Source organism: Thamnophis elegans, chromosome Z (assembly GCF_009769535.1).
Source record: "Thamnophis elegans isolate rThaEle1 chromosome Z, rThaEle1.pri, whole genome shotgun sequence".
In the NCBI taxonomy this organism is placed as follows: Eukaryota; Metazoa; Chordata; class Lepidosauria; order Squamata; family Colubridae; genus Thamnophis; species Thamnophis elegans.
Window position 1 is genome coordinate 118,201,406 of NC_045558.1, and position 21,335 is coordinate 118,222,740.

Here is a 21,335-nt window from a genome sequence, read left to right on the forward strand (position 1 = left end):
ATTCATATGTGCAGATACACTCTAGATATACGGTAATGAAGATAGAAATCAAAAGGTCTTTACAATAAAATGACTGAGGCTAGACAAAATTTTAACAGGTACTGATGAAAAAGTAATTAAAAAAACTATATGCATATTTATTAGAGGTTAAATTACAAGAGGAACAAGTTAAGGAAACCATGATAGCTTGGGGGGGAAATTTTGGGCAGGGGATTGACTTAGAGAAATGGCAGAAATTGTGGTCTCAAAATTATAAAAATGACAATGTCAACTGCATATAAGAAAAATTTGTATAAGATGTTTTACAGGTGGCATCTACCCCCAATGAGAATTGCAAGAATGTCCAAGAATAAATTGGAAAAGTGTTGGAAATGTCATCAGACACCAGGCTCATATTACCACATGTGGCAGACTTGCACTGAAGCCAAAAGATACTGGACTAAAAATTCACATGTGGTTGGAGAAAATGATACACAAACACATAGACCTTAAACCAGAGATTTTTTGATTGGGAATCATACCAGAAACTTACAATAAAGACTTGAAATATCTGATTGTAAACATTTTACAACAGCTAAAATTGGTATTTGCAAAAACTGGAAAAAATGAAACAATAGCAAAACAGGAGGAAGTTATTCGAAAAATAATGGAGTGTGCTGAAATGAGTAAATTGACATTTGAAATTAGAGAACAAGAAGATGAGCAATTCTATAAGATATGGGATTTATTTATCAGTGGCTAGATAAAAAAAATCTGGAAATGAAAAATGTTTATGTTTCAATCGAAGGAGATAGGGATAATACAATCATGTTGTTAAATAGATTATAATGATACATGAAGACTGACATATATGAATTAAATAATTTAGAATATTTTGCTTTAAAATGAAGGATAAGGATAATAATGAATCTATGTATTTTGATAGAGTATTGGTGATATTATGCATAAGTTTAAGTAGTGATGTATATTATTAAAATATCTTCTGGATAAATAGTTTAATAAGGAAGTAATGAAAGATTGGTATTTGTATGAAGTGAGTATTTAGAACACTCTGTTTAAAATGAACGAATAACATTTGTGCTTGAATGTATGATGTACAAGGACAACAATGAACGTAAGCATACTTGATGGATGATTGGCGGGATTATGCATAATCAAAAGTAGTGATGTATAAATACAAACAGTTGGAAAATTCTTTTACACTGTAGAAATAATCAGAATGAGGTATGTGATTACACAAAGATATATTGTTATTAAGTAGACAATCAAGGATGCAAGGAATTGGGTTTGCTGAAAGAAATATTAACCGCAATTGAATATATGATGTACAATGAAAGTGAGGTACTTAGTTATATTAGACGGAAATTTTTGTGATTGTATATGTAATTGAAAATATGGATGCACAACTGCTTGTAACCAAACGACATGCTGTATGTAATGGATGAAAGTTTTATATGTTGTCTTTTATGTTTAAAAAAAATTTAAAAAGAAAAAAAAATCTGCCTCCCAGCAATTTGTCTCCTGAAGCAAAAAGCAAATAGCCTGTTTCAGTTTCAGTTTAGCCTGATTAGCACAAGGGGAAAAAATCTGCTTCTGCCTCCCAGCAATTTGCCTCCTTGTAGCAAACAGTGTTTCAGTTTTAATTTCAGTACAGCCTGATTAGCAGAAGCAGCTGATTGGCGATTGGATCGGCCTCCTGATCATTGGCTGTTTCAGGCTGCAGGGATTGCTATTGCCTATTGCCGCCTCTGTGCACCCTGTTTTTCAGCCTCTGCACACCCCTTTTTCGGCCTCTGCGTGCCCCATTTCCATTCATTCTGGGTGGAAGGGATTAGCAAAGGTGGAAAATGGGGCACACAGAGGCTGAAAATAGGGCAGGTAGAGGCGGCAATAGGCAATAGCAGTCCATGCAGCCTGAAACAGCTGATGGTTGGGAGTCCAATCCAACTGACAATCAGCTGCTTATGCTTATCCAGCTGAGCTGAAGCTGAAATAGGCTGTTTGCTGTTTGCTGCATGGGCAAATTGCTGGGATGCAAAGGCTGAAGGGTGGGGACTGATGAGTGGGTGGGACTCCATTCGGTGTATAAGATGCACCCAAATTTTCACCCTCGTTGGGGGGGGGGGCAAGTGCATCTTATACTCCGAAAAAATATGATATATGGGAGTGGAGAGTTGCTTAGAGGCTAGGAACAATTTTGGGGGGTTCTGAGGGAATTATGTAAAGTGGGGAACTGAACTTGATCCTGCCATGTTTCCATGTTCAGGCAAGAAGACCTGGAAATAAACTTTCTTTCTACTTCAGCTATAACACTTTTTACCAATATACACATAATTTTCTACTTGGTATAATCTTTCATCATCACTTGCAGTTTGTCACTTTATTTACCTTGTCAAATATAGCCAGCTTGGTCTTTGGTACATTAATTTCCAGATTAATAAACTTTGTTTTATGAGGCATTATTTCAAATATTCACTGCAAATCATTCATATTGTCATCACTTGCAAACTGCACACAGAAAGCTATACACAAAACACCAAAAGTGCAGCAAAAATACACACAAACATCATCACAACTTCTTTTGAATAGGTTCTCTCCAAATTATGCTGACATGATATGATGCATACATATCCCTATAGCTCAGTTTGAGTGTCTGGCAATTTAATTAAATAAATGGAGATCTCAAACTGTGATGCTGGCGATAAATTATTGCATATACCATGGACAGTCAGAGTAACTAGCATAGAGGTTTTAAATGATATAAAACCAGAAACATCACTAGAAGCTAAAGTCATAAGGCCATGTCTGATTTACCTTGGCCATGTCATGCATGCAAATTCATTGTGGAAGTCAATGATGCTAGGAATGGTTGGTGAAACAAGAAGGGGCAAGTAAAGCTCACACTGGCTTAATTAAAGAAGCTGTGCTTTACAGGGTAGCATTGAAACCATTTGCCTATAAAATTGCCCAGAGTCGGACATGACTTAATGGTTAAAAGAGCAAGACTGAGATCCATGTATGGACACATGTTTAACCACGTTAAAGTAGCTTGAGGTGACACAATGCAGTGCAAAAGACAAAAGAAAAATTAAAGTAGCTGAACTTCGTGCATAGTATAGATGCAACCACCAACTTTAATGGGAGCAATTAAGAATTTTGTGCCAATTCAGTCATTCAATCAAGACCCATCCAGAGTCCCTTAACAGTGAAATGGGCAACATATAAATTTAACAATAAACACATTTCCAAGAAAGACTGAGAAAGTTGTTCCCCCCAAGAATCTGAAAAGCAAGGGATTCCTCCCAAACTTTACTGCAAAAGAGACTTTGGAAATAAATACCTTAAAAACCCTTGTGGTCAACCCCACATCAGTGGAAGTATCTGCTTTTTGGAGTGCTTACCTTATGCCTCTGTCTAAGCTCAAATCCTCCAAGTATAAACAATTATTTAATGGTTATTTCGGGTGGTCCATAGGCATCTAGAAAATCAACCCTAGAACCTCCCAGCATTTGGGGAAAAAGATGTAAAAACTTCCACCGTATTGACTCACCGCTAGAATCCACACTACTGCCTGGACAGCCACCATCCTGGAAAGAAGATCAGGCCATTAGAGGCACAGCAACCAAGAAATAGAAAGCAATCTTAGGTTTTCTCCCCCCCCCCCCCCCGCATCAAACAGCATATATGATTCTCTTTCCCTTCCATATCAGATACCAACCAAAGAAGAAGACGTTGAGGGATAGTTTCATCTTCAAAGTTCCCTCAGCCCTATAGCCACGACAGTCTTCTCAGCTCTTCTTGTGTGCAGAAAATGGTCCCCACTGAGGAATTTGCACCTCCCAAGACACAACACCGACTGGACTATTGTCTAATCATGACTTCTTTGAGAATTCGCTTTGGCGTTGTTCACAGTCAACAGGTCTTGTCATCTGCAAAGCCACATCCCGTTTTTCTATTGCAAAAGCAGCTTAAAATTGACCAAGGGGAAGAAATGTGTTACATACACTGTTGTGAGGGTTTTTCAAGATGAAACTGATAAGTTAATGATTCCCTCCCCCTCTTTAGCAGCATCAAAACCTTCACTCTTTTCATGGAAATAATTATGACTTCTATAATGGAGGGCATCTGGCTTAGTGTTTTTTCCTTCTTCTTCTCTATCCTCTGTGAGATTGATTCCAAGGTGAGTGGGATGGTTTCAGCAAGGACCCATTTTGGTGAATGGTGTCCTTTTTTGTTGTAGGAAGTTGTCACCCAGCCCTCTCCAAGAAAAATGAAATATCCTAGGAAATATTGAAAAGGCAGAATATTTCTCTGGATGTGAAAAGGAAGAAGCATGTTTTAAAAGACAGAATAGCTACCTGCAGCTTCCTGCCCATCCCCCTTTATCAATGAGCCATTAAAGCCTGAGCTAGTCCACTTTACATAATAAAGAGTTCTCCCCTTCAGCTCCAGAGTGATGGGATTAAGGCATGATAATATTGGCCCTTTACCCAACTCGCCACATGGCATCTGAGAACTCAATCAAACCTGGATTCAAAACGCAGCCTAGAGAGTTGCCCCTGCATGGGCCCATGGAAGTCTGAAAACCAATCAGAATACAAGCTCAAGATCAAGGCCAGAGAGGGCAAAAAAAACAGAGACTCAGCATCTCAGTCTCGCTTCTCTTTTTCTCCACCAACATTGAAGCACGAGATCACCTTTTCTGTTCAGGACTTAAGCCGTGTGGTCCTGTCCACCATTAAAACCATCTTTCCAAGCAGCCTCCATGTCTCCAGTGTCTTTTTCCCCACTTGGAGCCGAACCCAGAAGGACATTTCTTTCATCACTGTAAAGAGAAGGAAAATTACACCCTGAAAAATATGAAAGATTACACAAAGCATGCGAAAGCTTCCAAGCTAGCTATTTTTATTGCTAAAAAAAACCCCTAATCATTAATCACAATAACAAATGCAGAAGTGAAAAACAGCTGATGTGACATCTCTGAAGAGTACCATTCCCAGAAACAGCATGATGGATCAAGTATGACACATGCTAGGATCTGTTGTTCAGCAACATCCAAAGGGCCAACTAATCCCCAGCTCCTGTCAGGACACTTGGCACCCAGCTACCATCTGCAGCCTCTCCCCCCCTCCCAGTTTTTAAATAAGTCTAGCCTAAATGCAAAATATATCAAGTGGGCATGATTCCCTGGAGGTGGAGTTCTTGCCTCACGATCAGGAGGCTGTGAGTTCGATCCTAGGTAGTGGCAGATAGATACCGTATTTTTCAGACCCACCGAAGTACAAGACACACCTAGAGTTTGGGGAACAAAACAAGGGAAAAATATCTGCCTCTGCCTTTCAGCAATTTGCTTCCTTGCAACAAACAGTACAGAGAATATACACTGTTCGTTGTGTTATATTTCAGATTACACTTATACAGATGCTGTTAAAATGTGATTTCTGGAAGTATAGTTATTTAAAGGAATAGCACTTTTTAAACTAGCACAGGGCCTCTTCAGATCAAGCATTTATTTTAAAACAACTTATTTTGTTAAGTTGTCTAGAATAATAATAAAGCAGTTTTTAAAAATAAATCTAATAATTTGAACATTCTATAGGCATTTATAGTTGTTGCCTCACCTCCTTGCAGCAAACAGCCTGATTAGCACAAGAAAAAAAAAAATCTGCCTCCCAGCAATTTGCCACGTGAAGCAAACAGCAAGTTTCACTTTCAATTTCTCCCGATCTGCAAGCTTCCTTTTGCTGCAAAGGGGTAAATTGCTGGGAGGCAGAAGCCAAGGGTTGGGGCCGGTAGGTGGGGCTACATTCAGTGTATAAGATGCACCCAAATTTTCGCCCTCTTTTTTGGGAGGGAAAGGTGTGTCTATACTCCGAAAAATAAGATACTTCTCTCTTGGGCACTAAGGGAAAACATCTGCTGCAAACATCCGCACAGCTCCCAGGAAGGGCATCCGGCCAGTAAACGCTCAACTCCATGCTAAGGGAGGGGATTACAGAGTCATTGGAAAATAAACCCTAGACTTAATGTAAATAAAATTTAAAAAACAAGAATTAAATATAAGCTTCTACAGCAGTGAGGGAGAACCTTTACGGCACCAAATGCCCGAACCGGAACGTGCAACAGAGCACCGGAAACCCGAAGACCCGCTGGCTGGTGTGCCTGTTTTTTGGCTGTTTTTTGGGCCGCTTTCAGGCCATTTTCAGACCATTTTCGGCATTCCAGGGCCTGCGGATGTGTGCTCCAGAATCCAGAAGAGTAGCTGGCGATGGCATGCATGCCCACAAAGGGTGCTTTGTGTGCCACCTCTGGCATGTGTGCCATAGGTTCGCCATCATGGTTTTACAGGATGCTAAAACGAAGAGGAGATCTGAGATTGCCGGATCTTAGATTATATTATGATGGTTGTTGTTTGGAATGGTTAAAAGTTTGGATAACCTTAAAAATTGTAAGGTGGTTAGATCTTAAGGCTAAGATGGTTAGATCTCAAGATTCTGATCTGAGATTTGGGTGGGATGCTTGCTTATGGCATGATAAAGTAAAAGTTGCGAAAGTATGCTGGAAATAAAAGAAAATTGGCTGACCAAGTTCCACTTTGGTATCACTCCATGAACCACTACATAGAAAATAGATGCTATTGGAATATAAATGAATGGCATATTGGGATTTATTGATATTTGAAAAAAAGGGGACTTAAGATAAAAACAAGAGAACAACTAGTGAGGATTGTTTGTGATTGGTTTAATTATTATAGAATTTTTGAAAGATTTAAACTTGATCAAAAGTTTTGCATTAGATATCAACTTATATTCTGGAGATGGCCGACTACTTGATTTCTAAATTATGTAAATTATGTCTGGAAGATGATATGTCAATATTGTATGGTAAAATGGGCAACAAACTTTGAGTATAACATAAAGCTAGATATATGGGAGTGTAAGGAACAACAAACGGTTTAAAATTTACTTTGAATTTTAGTTCAAAAGAAATTTTTTACAAAATAATGTATCTTCGTATTTGACTCCAGACAGCCTTTGCAAAAATATAGAGAGAGATTTCCAACAAGCGTTGGAATATATTTACCGATAAAATACAATATTAATGAAACCTGAAACTTTAAAAAAGCATTATGGATAAACCAATCAAAAACTTCTGTGGTGTTATTGTCCCCAACTTCAGCTAGGATGAAAGGAACTCAGTAGGGTCTCCATATTGTTGGTCATTGTGAATGTGTAAGTTTCCCTGACTTGCAGAGATTTTTCCTGATAGATTTTTTTCCTCTGGTCTTGGCACCTTATAGTGATATTCAAGCCTAGATCTGTACATTTAATCTATATCTTTTGCTTATTCCAATTCACTTCATAGCACATCTTTTTCTATAGGTATCCAGAGTTGAGGGTCACGAATGAAGGCAAATTTTCATTCTTGCTGACACAGACATGATTACTACTAGCACAGGTAGTCCACGATATGCAACAGTTCTTTTAGTGACCATTCGAAGATCACAACAGCACTGGAAAAAGTGACTTATGACTGGTTTTCACACTTATGACCATTGCACCATCTCCATGGTCATGTGATCAAAATTCAGATGCTTGGCAACTTGTTCATATTTATGACAGTTGCAAATACTGGGTCACGTGGTCACGTGTTTTGACCTTCTGACAAGCAAAGACAATGGAGAAGCCAGATTCATTTAAGAACCATGTTACTAGCTTAAGAACTGCGGTGATTCACTTAACAACAGTGGCAAGAGAAAATGGAGCAAAACTCAATAACTGTCTCGCTTAGCAACAAAAAATTTGGGCTCAATTATGATTGTAAATTAAGGACTAACCTGTAGCCGTACATTCAGCATCGTTCCTTCCTTCCTTCCTTCCATCCATCCATCCATCCATCCATCCATTCCATCCATCCAACCATTCATTAAAAATGGATGGTTAAAAGTGAAGTGTTTCAGATTTCTACCTTGATAGACCTCCTATCAGTGTCCTAAGAATTATTGTTTCTCTACTCTTAAATAAAAAAACCCAAAATATGTTGTTATATCCTTTAACCCTCACAGCTTCAACGTTAACTGTCTAGTGTGGACCTTACCGCATTCCTAAGAGGTCTGTAAGGATGTATGTATAAGTGCACCAGTGTGCCTAGCATCCCTGTCCCCATTTATTCATCCCCATTTCCTGTGTTCATGTCCAATGTTTATACTTATACCTGTTACCTTGTAAATAAATAAATAAATGAAATACATAAAACAGTAAATAAAATCTTAGAATGTATGATTAAATACATGTGTGATTACCTGTGATTATTTAGACAGCTTCATTTTGTTGTTGTTAGTTGCGAAGTCATGTCCAACTCATTGCAACCCTAACACTGAAGGCCTTCCCTCGTGAAAGCTAGCCTGCCACTGCTGCCACCGCCCACACACTTTCAGCCACGCAGTGTACCTCAGCTCACGGCTTTCATGGGGGAAGGCCTGAAGACCTTCCTTTGCGAAAGCCAGCCTTCCACTGCCGCCACTGCCACCGCCGCTCACCTGCTTTTGGCCGCATGGCATATGCCAGCTCACAGCTAGTGAAAGCTGCGAAAGCTAGCCTGCCGCTGCTGCCCACCCCGCTTTCGGCAACACGGTGTACGCCAGCTTGCGGCTTTCATGAGGCAAGGACTGGAAGGCTTTCCCTCATGAAAGCTGCAAGCTGGCGTAAGCTAGCCTCCCGCTGCCATCCCTTCGCACTTACTTGCTTACCTGAGGGAAGCAGCAAACGGCTGCAAGGCAAAGCAAAACAAAGGGGGGACCGATCAGCAAGTGCAATGCGACAGCTGCTCAGGAACGAGCGCCACACTTTAAACAGGTCGCCTCCAACCTGCTCACTGATTGGCTGGATTCCAACCAATCAGTGAGCGGCGGGCTGGACTAGTTTAGTGGGGAGCAAGCGAGCTGTGATGAGATGGCCAGGATGAGCGAGTGACAGAGCCAGGGCAGGTGTTCCGGACATTACTTCCTGGTCCACTGGTCAAACCTCCTCTCACCGGATCAGTAAATTTCACCAACCGGTTCTTCCAAGCCGAGCCAAACTGGGAGAAACCCACCACTGTCACAGTCACACAGCAAGTTCAAAAGACTGATAGTGTTTTGTTCACAATCTTCCTCAGTGGGAGCTGCTAACAATAAATCATCCACATGCCTGTTCTGTAGTATGGTGCTCTTGGTTCCTGGGTGGGAGGGTTGGGGTCTCTCTGAGTATATCCGAAGCAAGGGCTTCCCCAAATAGGGTTGGGCTATTTTATAACCCCTGAAGTAACAGTCTGATGCATCTCACTACCTTGCCCATGCTCATTTTCTGCCCATTGAAAAGAAAACAATTCCCTCATGCAGATAATCCTCATCTTCCAATAGTTCATTTGGTGACTGTTTGAAGTTGTAACATAACATAATCATTTTTCACACTTATTTCAGTATCCCTGGGGGTTTTGTGATCAAAATTCAAACATTTGGCAACTGATTCACATTAATGATGATTGCAGCGTCCCGTGGTCCTATGATTTCCTTTCTCAACCTTCTACAAGCAAAGTCAATGGGGAAGCCAGATTCATTTAACAACCCTCTTACTAACTTAACAACTCTAGTGATTCACTTAACAACTGTGGTCAGAAAGGCCATAAAATGAGGAAACATGAGGGAAAAGAATTAACAACTTTCTCACTTAGCAACAGAAATTTTGGGCTCAATTGTGGTCATATGTCAAGCCCTATCTGTACTGCCTGTCAAGAGTTTATTTACCTCAGCAGCCAGAGAGTCTAGAAATTGAGTAATAATTAGTCAATTACTCAATAAGGGCTCTGAGATTGCAGTTTTCCTCACAAATTGAGATCTGAGTTTCCTCTTTCCAGTTTATAGCTTACTTAATTGTTTCAGTTCCTGCCTGAGCAGCAAGAAAGGCTGTTCTTTCTCCATCTTCCCTCCATTTTTCTCCTCTGATCCACACCTTCCTTGCTGATTTCTTTCTAACTGCTCTATCATCTCCTTCAAGCTTCTAGTAGAAGCCCATTCCATCTCTCCATATTTTCACCCACATCTCTCATCTTTTACCACATTTACACACCTTCTTCCTAAAAAAGCCCTCACTGAAAATATTGCCACACAGCAGCAGCCACGAGGTGACCACATTTGCTGCCTCCTGCTCCTCAAAAATAATAAGACCTCCCCCAAAATAGGCCAATGCTTATTTCAGGGGTCAAAAGAAAATAAGATCCTGTCTTATTTGGGGAAAACATGGTCCATAAAACTACCAATTTGTGTCAGTGTCTCTCACTTTATTTGAACAGGTGCTACGCAATTCCTGTACAAATAGTAATCCCAGCTTCTTAACAAGTTTCTCCATCCCTTCACAATATATAAACCCATTTCACCTTCCTCAGGATTTTCCAGTGGAGCTATCACACTCTTTTGCTGGTGTCCCCATATTTCAATAAAGCATAACTATTATTATGTTATTATTTAGTATTCAGATAATAAATTCCCACGTCTGACACCATTAAAAAGGTTATATGTCTGCTCCCAGGCTTGGCTTATCATCACTCAGTTTGCACACTCCCTGTCCTGGAAAATAGTCACACTCAAATCACTTTCACCCAAACATTCACGCTGTCAACTCTCTGTGTGACATTCCATGCAGATGTCAGCAGAGCCGGATCTCAGATTACAGTAGTTGGGTTGGATGATGAAAATATTGGATAACATGATTTATGACACAGACTGAAGGGAGGAAAGGAACACGGGGCAAGATTCAAAAGCATATAAGAACGCAAAAAAAAAGATGACTGTGAATAAGAAATGCCTAATGAAGAATGTCTAATGAAGCTGTAATAAATCACTGCTTTTTATATTACAATATTGGGTCGCTTATTATGAAGCAGGCATCATTAGGGTACTTTACAGACAGCCATCTTTTGCTTTTAAATATCGGGGATGTCGAGAAGGAAATTCAGAAGACTATGGCAAAAGGCCAGCTATCCAAACAGAGCTGGAGAGCAGCCATCTGACATCAAAGCTGAGATGAGCGAAGCAAAATGAGATAAGTAATCAACCCCTAAAAACAGCTAAAGCTGAGCCCCCACCACACCCTATGCCCAGAAAAGAGAAAGGCCCTAAGTGAGCTGGGAAAAGTGGAGGGATGCTGGACTGGAATCAAGCCAGGCCCCCAAAGCCCCAAATGGAGCCCCTGGGAAGTTCTATAGAGCAACGGAGGGAGGAATTTGACTGGGTCGAATTTGAAAGGCCATTATGCATGCCAAAAGAGAGGGGAGGAGCAGTGGATCCTCTTGAGGTGACAAGAAGCACATATGGTTTCATGATCAACTTCAGAGGACAAGCAGAGCCCACCAGTAAAAGTCCTTGCAGGTCCTGTCTTGACCAAGTCCCTTCTCCTCTCCTCTCTCTGCATATTGCTAATACTGCTCCCCCCTTCCGTGTTTCCAATTCAGCAGTTGCTGTCAAGGGATAACTTTAAAATATTATCATCCAAATCTTATGCTTAGCCCCAATGATCACTGCATGCACTCACCATTGGAGCAATATCCTTCAGTGTTTACATTGTTCTAATCTGGTGATGGGACACCTCAAAAGTGCAGATAAGCCTCTGGTCAATATTGCAACATATGTCTATTCACCCTTCTGTCTCTATCTCTTCTCATTCTTCTGAACATTAATTTTATTGCTATAATCTATTAAAACAAGAATGAGCTGTCTCTTCTTGCCTCTCCATCAGCCTTCATGTCAATCTTTCTCTTCCGTGTCTCTCCTGAAACATTCAATGGTCCCAAGACAGATACTTGCCTATCAAGGGTTTCTGACTGGCCTAATGTTTACCAATCTATACGATATCCATTACTGAAAGTTCTGTTTCAGTCCGAGATCTTCCAGAAATTCAGTCCATCCCAGATGGGCAAATGGAGAATTGGAATGACTTACCTCTCGAAGGGAACTCCAATGGATCACTTGGCACTGACCAGACAAAGGGACTCCTTTTGTTATGGTACTGGCAGGTATAACTTCCTGCCTCTTCCAACCTTCTCCAATGGAGGAAAAATTTCACTCCCTTTTCCCATGGCTCTGCAGCCTGGTAATGAAATGGCTGCCCTGAGTCATAAGAGCAAAGGTCAGATTAAGTTCTGGCCCCCTGCACGATATGGAGAAGAATGGAGAATATGTTTCTAAAACCTCGATGGAAGGCTTGGTCAGGCTGGGATCTAGAAGGAAGAAAGATTCAATGAAACCTCAGAGATCCTTGTAGGCAAATATCTCCTGCTTCATTCAGCCACAATAACATCCCTCCCTTTTCATCTTTTGGCAATAAATGGATCATCTTCTCCATTCTCAGTACTTTTTCCTTTCAAATATTTATAAGAAACCTATTTATTTCTTCCCCATTCTATTATTCTATCCAAGGCCCAAGCGCTCCCATTTCCCCCTATCTCACATTCTCTCTCTTCAAAGTGATATACTAATCAATGTTAGCTCACAGAGAATGGCATCTATAAAAGCAAAACGATATCAAAATGAAGTGGGGGAAATTTTGAGTAGTTCAGAGTACTGGCAAATACCACCTCTGGCTGGCTCCAGAGTGGGGAGGGAATGCAGATTTTGCAGTATCCTTTCCCTGCCACTCCCACTAAACCTCACGCACAGAACCGGTAGTAAAAAAAAATGGAATTTCACCACTGCTCTTTGTCCAACCCAGTGGGGGCCCAGGCATAGATGTGGATTTGGCATTTCAAGGACTGCAAAGAATCTAAGTCACATCAGGACAAGAAAATGAACCAATTTTAATCTGGATTAACATTACACAAAGGGAAATCTCTTGCAAAAATGCTTGGGCATTTTAATTGAAGCAACTTGGCTTTCCATTCAGGCATTACAAATGCTAAATTTCCCACCTCTAGGCAAATAAAAATTTGACTTTGGGATTTATTGATTAGACTGGTTTATTGTTATAGATTTTAGATTTAGATTTTAGATTTTATTTGTGATTTATAGGCCGCCCTTTTCCCTGAGGGGACTCAGGGCGGCTTACAATTCATAGGAGGGGGAGTGCAAGACAAAACATAAGACAATACGTGAATAAAAAATAAAGCAATAAAACACAACTTTCATTCAACATTCGGCTGGGGGCGAATTAGAATCTTATCCCCAGGCCTGATGGGATAGCCAGATCTTAAGGGCTGTGCGGAAGGTCTGGATGGTGGTGAGGGTGCGAATCTCCACGGGGAGATCGTTCCAAAGGGTCGGAGCTGCTCCTGAGAAGGCTCTCCTCCACATAATCGCCAGTCGGCACTGACTGGCAGATGGAACTCGGAGGAGGCCTAATCTGTGCGATCTAATAGGTCGAAGGGAGGTAATCGGCAGGAGGCGGTCTCTCAAGTACTCAGATCCACTACCATGGAGGGCTTTATGGATGGTAAGTAGCACCTTGAAGCGCACCCGGAGATCAACAGGTAGCCAGCGCAGCTCGCGGAGGATAGGTGTTATGTGGGCGAACCATGGTGCACCCACGATCACTCGCGCGGCCGCATTCTGGACTAGCTGAAGTCGCCGGATGCTCTTCAAGGGCAGCCCCATGTAGAGCACATTGCAGTATTCTAGCCTAGAGATCACAAGGGCTCGAGTGACTGTTGTGAGGGCCTCCCGGTTCAGGTATAGAAATGGCTGGTTTATACTATTAAGTTAAGGTGACCAGATTTTCAGATTGGAAAAGAGGGACGCTCTTGACCGGGGGGGGGGGCTTGATTAAAAAAATTTTTTTTTGTCAAAAGGTCACCCCAGGACACTGAAACCAGCATAAATACGAATCTGTTGCCAAACAAAATTTTGATCACGTGACCATGAGGATCCTGCAACGGTCGCTAAGTGTGAAAAATGGTCATCAGTCACTTTTTTCAATGCCATTGTAACTTTGGTCACTAAATGTTTTCCCCCTCCTCGAGACTCCTCACTTCTTCCTTCATTCCTCTTGCTTATCTACCTTCACCTTATCTGTCTTCTGCTCTTTCCCTCTCTTCCTTCCTTCTCCTTCCATCCTCTCTTCTTTCCTCACTCACTCCCTTCCTCCTTTTTTCTCTTCCTTCCTCCTTTCATTCTTTCAGCTTCATTTCTTTTGCCTATCTACCTTCTCTGTCTTTCTGCTCTTTCCATTTCTTCGCTTCTGTTCCTTCCTCCTTCCCTCCTTTCCTATTTCTTCCTTCTTCCTTCCTTCTGCCTATCTACCTTCACCTTCTCTGTCTTTCTGCTCTTTCCCTGTCTTCCCCATTCCTCCCTCCCTTCTTTCCCTTCTAGTTCCATCTTTTCTTCTTTCCTCTCTCCCTCTCTCCCTCTTTTTCTTTTTTCCTTCCTTCCTCCTTCCTCTTGCCTATCAACTTTTTTTATTTTTTTTGTTACATAGATGACACATACCCACAACAATAAAAACGAAACAAAACAAAAAGAAAAAAACCCATCATCACATATAGCATGTCATTTGGTTACAAGTGTTTTAACATTTATCATTCTTATACATTTATTATTTCAATTAATAGGTTATAATATACAGTTTGGGTTGCTTTGTTTACCATCCCTTCCTCCTGTTATAACACCACCTTATTTTCCCTGTCTTTTCTCCCTTCCTCCCTTCTCTACTTTCTTCCTTCCTGCTTTCCTTTCCCTTCCTTCTTCCCTTACCATTCTCCTACTCCTGCTCTTCCTCTTCCCCTTTCTACCCTCTCTCCCCCTCTTTCTCTCCTTTCCATCCTCCTCTCCTTACCTCTTTCTTCTTTCCATCTTCCTTTCATTCTCTCCTCCTTTCTCCCTTTCTCCCAACTCCCTTTCTGGGAGTTGAAGTCGACACACTTTCAAGTCTCCAAGGTGGAGAAAGACTGATCTATCTAATTAATATAATTATTTCTCCCTCTCTTTTTCACTCTCTCTCCAGCGCACACACGCAAATGCATAGGGCAGCCCACCTCACACACAGGTAACTCCGGGCGGCTTACGGGAAGAGGACAGCTGACCACTCAACCACGCGGGGGGGGGGGCAGGATTTCGCCAAGAAAAGTTAACTTTCCTGCGAAAGGGGCCGGCAGCCTCTCAGCTGTTCCCGGCTGGGGAGACCTCCCCCCACTTCCACTCCTGCGACCCTCCTCCTGCCTCCTCGGAGCTTCAAGCAAGCTAACTGAGAAGGCCGGGGAAGAAGAAAAAGTGGTGGCGCGGGGGCGGAAGCCCAGCTGCCGTTTCTCTTGCTGAGGGCGGAAGGGGAGGAGGAGGAGGAGAAAGTTAAAGTGGCAGCCCGATCCCTTCAGCAGCCGAGGCGGGAAACATGCATTTTGACAGGGCTTCCACAGCGCTGTGCAAGCCCTGCCAAAGTGTCCGTTCCCCGGGCGGGCTGCTGTTTCTCTTGCTGAGGGCGGAAGGGGAGGAGGAGGAGGAGAAAGTTAAAGTGGCGGCCCGATCCCTTCAGCAGCCGAGGCGGGAAACGTGCGTTTTGACAGGGCTTCCACAGCGCTGTGGAAGCCCTGCCAAAGTGTCCGTTCCCTGGGCGGGCTGCCGTTTCTCTTGCTGAGGGCGGAAGGGGAGGAGGAGGAGGAGAAAGTTAAAGTGGCGGCCCGATCCCTTCAGCAGCCGAGGCGGGAAACGTGTGTTTTGACAGGGCTTCCACAGCACTGTGGAAGCCCTGCCAAAGTGTCCATTCCCCGGACCGGCTGCCGTTTCTCTTGCTGAGGGTGGAAGGGGAGGAGGAGGAGGAGAAAGTTAAAGTGGCGGCCCGATCCCTTCAGCAGCCGAGGCTAATTCTCTGCACGAACGAGAGCGTGGGGGCAGCGGCAGCTGCTCACACAGAACTTCCACGCGCTTCAGGGGCTTCTGCTGGGCAGCAGGAGCCCCGGAAGCGAGAGGAAGTTCTCTGCGGGCGGCTGCCGCTGCCCCCACGCTCTCAGAGGTGGCGATCCCATTCACGAAGAGGCAGGAGGAGAGGTGGGGCCAGCGGCAGCCGCCTGCACAGAACTTCCACGTGCTTCAGGGGCTTCTGCCGGGCGGCGGGAGCCCCGGAAGCGAGAGGAAATTCTGTGCAGGTGGCTGCCGCTGCCCCCACCCTCTCCTCCTGCCGCGGCGAGCGGAAAATTCTCTGATTAGAATTAGATTAGATTACTCACCAACAAGCGCAGCTGCAACCCCAAAAGACGAAAGGAAAATGGAGACTCGCGCAGGCGTCCTCAGGCTAAGGAGTCCAGCCAATCAATGAGTTGGTTGGGATGGAAAATTTTCCATCCCAGCCAGCTCACTGATTGGCTGGAGTCCTGGCCAATTAAATCAGTGAGCGGCAGGCTGGGCTGGCTTAAATTTGTAGGTAGCAGATAGAACAGAACGATGAGCCAGCCCAGCAAGCTAGCAGCTGATGGGCGGGAGCTGCGAGCGCCAAAAAAAGTGTGCTTTTTAAAAAAGCGTGCGGGACGCGGGAAAATGCATTAAAAAGCAGGGGTGTCCCGCCAAAAGCGGGACGTCTGGTCACCTTATATTAAGTAAAAGTAAAAAAGTTGAGGTTTGATGTTATTGTCGTCTCATTCTACTGCACCAAAAGGAGTTGGAAGTCAATGCCTTTTCTTTCTTTCCCCTTCCTTCTTTTCTACACTTTTCTCTTCCCTTTCCCCTCCCCCATTTTTCCTATTATTTGCTTTTTGTATTTTTGTATTTTATATCATAAATGAATAAAAAGGGCAAAATACAAACAAACAAACCAAAATGCAGAGAGCTATTTGCCCAAAATTGTTCTATAAGCTTCTCTGGCAGGGAAAGGAAATATTTGGCTGATGCAAAATTGTGAAACTCTTTGTAGTGCCAGTTGTGTGAAAACCAAACAGTTACTAAGCAGACCTCACCTATTAGGTTGAGATAAATTGTAGCACTTAAATCTGAGCATCGCCATTCATCTAGGCAAGATCTGTAGCGGTATATGCCGCCCTGTGATTTTCTAAGAATGGACAAGGAAAATGCAGCCTGATTGGATGTTGCCTCCTTAGCATCTACAATTTTCAAACCATCACTTGAGCTTGCAAATTTGACGAGATGGAAATTTCCATGAAAATCATCCTGGCTCCAGCAGAAGAAGGTGACATCTTCTCCCAAAGCAACCATCTCATTGAAATGGGTAGATATGAAAGGTGGGGAAAGAATTTGACCTGGACAAGACAAAAAATAATAATAAATGTGGATAAAATATGGAAGGTGGAGCATTCTGTTTATCCTCAGAAATGGAACAACTAAAGGCAAAATCAGGACTCTTTCTGTGTTTGGAAGCAGTATTTTTCTTAATGAAGAGTGGCCAGTTCTTTTTGGAAGAAATGATTTCCATCAGGAGCACTTAACCAGAGAATACACCTGCAATAATATCTATTTTGTTGCCATCTATGCAACAAAACCATTTATGCATTCAGATTTTTGATACTGAAGGAGTATATGAATCAATATTGGCTTCTGTTTATATTATTGTATACTGTCTGAAATTAGTTGTTTTCTAGCATAGCAAATTGTAACCTTAATACTGGACTTCAAATGTTATCTCACTGCTGCGTCTCGCTTCTATTCTTGGCTTCAAAACTTGGCACATTTTTGGAAGCTAGTAGAAGAAATTGTTACACGGGAATATCAAACTGTATAGATAAAGGAACCAAACTAGGGAGTTTTCCTGGCTCTTAAATCCTTAAAGCATTCTGCCGAAAAACAACTTGGCAAAGGGGAGCAGCCAACCCTTACCCAAGGCTATAGGAATACTCCACAGAAAAGGTAGACAATGACAGGAGCTTGAACAAAAGAATGCTTTAAAGATAATGAACCTTTGTCTCTGATTGGATAAACTTCATTTCTATCTGCCTAAAATGTATATAATACTCTGTAAGGAATACAAGGTGTGGCTATTCCTTACATGCTTTTGTTCGTATGCTTTGGATATAGTTTTGTCACCCAGCTTTTGCTATGGCCATAAATAAAAGCTGATACTTTTTGGAAGCCTCGTCTCGAGTCTCACTCTTTGGCATCTCAGTGGCTCAGGGAAAACTGCTGGAACCTTACAATACCATTGATGAGACCCTGCAATAGAATTCAGCAAATAGGTTGATGATGTGTTTGAGCCTAGAAAGTAAACTAGGGAAGATCTTATTCCATATCACCAACCTCTAGTTCTGTGAGGTGACCCTATGGCATGCGAGCCACAGGTGTTGCCCTGTCAGCTCCAGCGTGCATGCGTGCGCTGGCCAACTGGTTCTGCCTTCATTTCTGGCCGTTTTTCACCCTCCGGAGGCTTCCCTGAAGCCTCTGGAGGGTGAAAAACAACCCAACGTACAAACCTGAAGTTTGGGAATGGGCCTCTGGGGGGGGGGGGAGGGAGAGAGGCCATTTTCATTCTCTTCAGGTTCCTAGAAAGGGTCGGGAGCCTGGGGAGGGCGAAAAACAGGTCTACCGTGACATCACGTGGCAAAAGTGGAGGGAGCACGGGGGGAGTCACACATGCATGTGCAGGGGGTGGGCGCATAGAATTATGGGTGTGGGCATGCGCATGCTCCCTCCATGGTTTTGGCATGTGATGGCCATTCAATATTTTATATTTCACATATAAAAAGGGATGTGCCTCGAGCAGCTGCTTCATCTTGTCCCTGGAGAAGAGAAGCAGCATTGCCTTGGTGACCAGCATTTATCACCTTTCTGGGCCTGAGTTTCCCATAACATCTTCACACCCGGGGATTGGCTCAATCGTGTATTGGACTTTGGGAGGGGCTCTATCTGCAAAGGTTTATTCTAACGTTTCAAGTGGGAAAAGTTACTTCCCGCCTACGTCTCTTGCTGTCACAATCTTCCAATAAAAGTTTCCTTTTGAAATGGCTTTCGTTTCAAGAGTTCTGCTTTCTTGAGAAGACTGGCAGGGCAGGACCTGACATTAGGCAGGAAGTTCAAAAGGGTCAACCCAGAGAGACAACAGCCCTACCATGGGGACCATGCACCCAAAATCCAGGGCAGCAATCAAGAAGATGCTGAATGCTGGGGAGAAACCTCCGCCAAAACCCAGCAGGAGGAGATCCTCAGTGCCTGGGCTGAGGAGGACATCGCCTCTAGCAGCTCTACAAAACCTAAGTGGTCCATCAGGGAAGAAGGGAGGATGGAACAGCAGAACCAAGAAAGTCAATGATGGGATTCAAATATTTTACTACCGGTTCTGTGGGCATGGTTTGCTGGGCGTGGCTATGTGGTCATGTGACTAGGCAGACATGGCCACGTGGTCATGTGACTGGGTGGGCTTGGCCAGGTTGTCATGTGACTGGGTGGTCATGGCCAATTTAGCAGTCCATTAAATAATACACTGCAGCCCTTTTTTCTATTCTTCTTTTTAACACTGCATGAAATTTTTGCTCTAGGTTTTTTTTACTAGGGGGGAGGGGTTGGCAATTCCTGGGGATTTCTGGGAATTTCTCCTCTATGTTAGAGGCATCAAAATAATTAAGATGATATAAGGTCTCCTGCTGAAGGAGGGGGTTGGACTAGATGACCTCCAAGGTCCCTTCCAGCCCTAGATTGCTGTGCTGATCTTCTGGGGCAGCAGGACTGCACAGGAGGAACTCTAGAGACAGCACGCCAGCTGGGAATCAGTAAGAGGTGCACGGACAGGAAGCGGTTGTGCTTCCAGAAGACCAAGTGGCTGACGCACATATGCACGCTGGAAACAGGAAGATCATTTTCCTGGTGCGTGCTTGCACATGGGGCAGCTGCTCTTCCATTTTCTGGCATACCTGCATGGGTGAAAACCAGCTGGCCAGCATGCTGGACCCGAAACAGCATCAGGAGACACCTCCACATGCCCAGAGAAATGGCTCTGTGTGCCACTTTTGGCATGTATGCCATAGGTTCACCATCACAACTATATACCTTTTCAAATACAGCTGTATAGGACTTCCAAGTCTCAGAGCCCTGGCTGAATGGCGCAAACGTTACAGTGGCCATTCCTGTCAGATTGGTAGCGATGTCTCGTCGCGAAGGGTAGCTCGGTTCCTAAGTGACTTCAGCTAGTGACTTCAGTTAACTCGCAACCTCAGTTCGGCAATCCCACCCTCGTCGCCAGTATTGTGTACTAGGACTGTGGGTTATGGCCGGAATGACTGAGGCAGAGACAGGAATAAAGACTACCAAGTTTATTCCCTGTAACGTAACAAGCTAACAGTTGGAACCGGCTTGAGACAGGAACAGCGGCTTCTCATCTGACAGCTCCCTTTTTATACTCGGGGCTGACAGATGGTAAGCCAATCAGCTGTCGACTATCTCCCGCCTAAACAAAACTTTATTGAGCATGCTCAGAATGTGACTGTCCTTTTGTATATCTTAACATATTAATATATAATTATTTCCCCCCACTATTTTCTACCCCTATTTTAACTCTCCCTCTTTCATATCACTATAATATTTAAAGATCTGTTTCCCACCCATTTTATTGTTCATATTTCCTTAGTTAAATCAAAGTTCTATCCTTCATTCTTCCATTTTTAAATATCTCCGTGTACAGTTTTAGTATCAATCACTATCATTTATACATTTAGGGTGTTTCTATTCATATTCTTTCCAGTTCTTTAATCTAATATAATTCTACTATTAATACACATATTTAGATTAATATATATTTATATATATTTCCCTAATTTCCCCTTGTTTAGTTCTAAATTTCCACGGTTATTCATATTTTTATACATATTTAGTAGTACAGTCAAAATTTATTTTTCCCATTCTTCATATCCATTTATATCACAATATTATCCTGACATCTATCACACTGCTAAAATAATAATCCAGCCTGTATAGTTCTGATATTAATACACATTATTAAAATATCTTCATAAAATGTTATTTTACTCTATTTTCTCTTATCCTTCATCTCTTACCCACTTCTGAACCTTTAATCTTATTTTCTTTTTAGTTTTCCTCCCATATTTGTGCCTTAGGTCTTTTATTTGACTATGCAATCTAACTTTTCCTCCCAACTCTACCCTTTCCCACGGTCTAATTCCAGAACTATCCATTCCATCTCCTACCTCTTTTCCCCAGTTCTCTACCTGTTCCTCCCATTCCCTTTTAAAATATTTTACATTATTTCCCTCATTTTTTTAGTTCCTCAATCGCTATTTGTTTTGGCAACATCTCCTCTTTGTTATTTTCTTTTTTGCTGATTTCTCTCCACTTTTCTCTCTGTTTCTTCTGGTAGCTCTATTCTTCCTTCCTTGTCCTGATCATTGTCCGTTATTATTTGTATTAAATTTCCCAATTTTTGGTCTAT